We start from the raw sequence: 2,500 nt of genomic DNA, 5'->3' as shown, positions 1-2,500 counted from the left end.
CCGTCCCCCACCCACCGGCGCACGCACGCGCGCGCGTCAGTGCGGCACGGCACCCCCGCGGTGCCCACCCGCAGACAGACGCCCGCGCGGGAGGCCGGCGGCGAGGCCCGCGCCATCGCCGCCCCGCGCCTCCCTCCCCCGAAGCTCGCTCTCGCTCTCTCTTCCCCAAACCCACCGCCGATAGCCCGGCGGGGACGAGCTCCGTCCAGCAGGCGCTCTCCGGGAGCGGGGAGCTTCGGAGCGCTCCCCGAGTCTCCATTTAGGGGGACGAAGGCCCGCGCGCTCGCGCGCGCGGCCCTGCGAGGCACCCCAGCCGCGCCGCTGCTGGCCCGCCGGCCCCCCCCCCCCGCGCTGGGGCGGGGGGGCTCGGCGGCGCAGACGGCGATTGATCGTAAAGCGACGCTCAGACAGGCGTAGCCCCGGGAGGAACCCGGGGCCGCGAGTGCGTTCGAAGTGTCGATGATCAATGTGTCCTGCAATTCACATTAATTCTCGCAGCTAGCTGCGTTCTTCATCGACGCACGAGCCGAGTGATCCACCGCTAAGAGTTGTCTCGGTTTCGGCACCGCCCCGCGCGCGCGGAGGGGCCGGGACCGCTCGCCGAGAGCGGCCCCTTCTCTGAGGACGGCCGGACCGACCGCCGGCCCCGCCGCCGCCCACCCCCCTCCGCACGCGCGGAGGGGGCGCGGCGCGGCGGCGCGACGCGGCGCGACGGAGAGGCCCTCGCCTTGGCTTGACCGTACGAGCACAGGGGAAACGGAAAACAACGGAAAACCCCGAGCGGCCAAAGGGCGGGGGAGCCCGCGCTCCCGACCGACCCTGGGGAAACGTACGCAACACACACACCCTTGGCGCGCTTCGGGGGCGGCCCAGGCGCCCGGGCTCGGACCGGCCTCCCCCCGGAGGCTACGGCACGCCCGGCCGCGACGCCTGCCCGCCTTCGCTCGGGAGCCGGACGCCCGGCTGCGCCCGCGCTGCGACGAGCCGGCTCCGCCCACCACGGTCGCCTCTCGCCCCGCCGGCGAACCTCGGCGCCGACGCCGCCTTCCACCGACGCCGGAGGAAGCGCGGCCGGCCACTGGAGCGCGAGCCGGCGACGCGCGGCCGCCCACCGGCCCGCGCCGGATGGGCGAACCCGGCCACCCCGCCCGGCGGCGGCGGCCGCCACCGCCGCCGCGAAAACCGCCGCCGCAGCCGCTTCTCGCCTCGGCCCCCTGGGGCCGCCGGCACGGCCCCAGCGGAAAGGCGGACGGCGCTGAGCGCGGGGGGCGGCTCCCACTCTCCCCGTTTCCACGCGAAGACCCGGAGCGGGACGCCCCCGCGCCGCGCGCCCGCCCTCGAGACGGAAGCGACGGGCGGGGAAACGCGGGACGGGACGGCCGCCAGCGGATGCGGCCGGGGAACCCTCCCGGACGACCCGACGGACGACCGGCACCGACCGGCACGCCGAGCGGCGCCGCCGCCGCTCGGCCTGGGGGGGTGTGGCTCGCCCCCCCCTTTCTTTCCCTGGGCGCCGAGGGCGGGGCGAGGAGCGGGAGAGGGGAGCGCGGCGCGCCCCGAGCGCGGCCGCAGCGCGAGCGTCCAAAGGCGCGGGGCGGCCCCCCGGCGGCCGCCCCCCCCCGCGGGGGCTCGCCGCGCCTTTCTTTCCCCCGGCGCGGAGCCCGCGCTCCGGCCGGCGGGTGGCCCCGTTTGCGAGGGCGGGCAGGTCGGCCGCGGCCGACCCGCGCCGCGGTCTCTCCGCCGAGACCGGCCCGCGGAGAGGGGGGGCAGGTTGGGGCAGCGAGACGCCCCCCCTTCTCCGGCACGGCGGCCCGCGGGGGCGGACGCCCCCCCCGCGGCTCGCGCCGTGCCGCTCGAGTCTTTAAACCGCCGCCCGGCTCCTTTGGCCTTTGACCCCCGGACTCGGCCGAGGGAGGGCCGCCGAAGCGCGGACGCTAGGTACCTGGCCCTGGGGTGAGGGAAACGACCTGCATGGCCCCGCGGGGGTGCCTCCCCCGGCTGCCGCCCTCGGGGGAGCGTCCGCCCGCGGGGGCGCGCCCGGCATCCGCCGCCACCACCTCGTCCTCCTAGCCCCGGGGCCCGGGGTTTCCCTCGATAGCCCGGCGCTGCGCCCGGGGGGAGAGACGTGGCTCGGGCCGCCCGCTCGCGCGGGACGCGACCCGGCCGGGGGGGGGCCTCGCCCGCCCCGGGCGGCGCCAGCGGCCGAGACCGTGCTCGCGCCCCCCCCTTCCCGCCACGGCTCCCTCTTCGAGAGGCAGCCGTGCCGGGTCGGAGGGGAGGTTCGCGGGTCCGGCCGCCGCGCCGCCCGAAACGCCGTGCGCACACCCGCGCCACGGCCCGGAACGCCCGGAGACAGCCCTGTCCCGCGCGCGGGGGGGTAGACGGCGCCGCCGCCGGCGCCGCCCCACCCCCCCCCCAGGAGCTGCCGCCCCCCGAAGACGGCGACACCCCTCGGCTGTCGCGCTTGCGGCCCCCGGTGCCGCCGCCGTCGCTCGACGCT

At 79.2% G+C, this 2,500-nt stretch overlaps 1 non-coding gene across 1 annotated transcript; it reads right to left on the bottom strand.

The window, feature by feature from the left end:
• Positions 1–397: 397 nt before the first annotated feature.
• LOC142359190 (5.8S ribosomal RNA) lies at positions 398–550 on the bottom strand. The gene has a single exon (XR_012762165.1). It is a non-coding gene; the product is annotated as a 5.8S ribosomal RNA (ribosomal RNA).
• Positions 551–2,500: the final 1,950 nt, after the last annotated feature.

Source organism: Opisthocomus hoazin, unplaced genomic scaffold (genome assembly GCF_030867145.1).
Source record: "Opisthocomus hoazin isolate bOpiHoa1 unplaced genomic scaffold, bOpiHoa1.hap1 HAP1_SCAFFOLD_124, whole genome shotgun sequence".
NCBI lineage: Eukaryota > Metazoa > Chordata > Aves > Opisthocomiformes > Opisthocomidae > Opisthocomus > Opisthocomus hoazin.
This window is presented reverse-complemented; position numbering and strand designations above follow the sequence as displayed.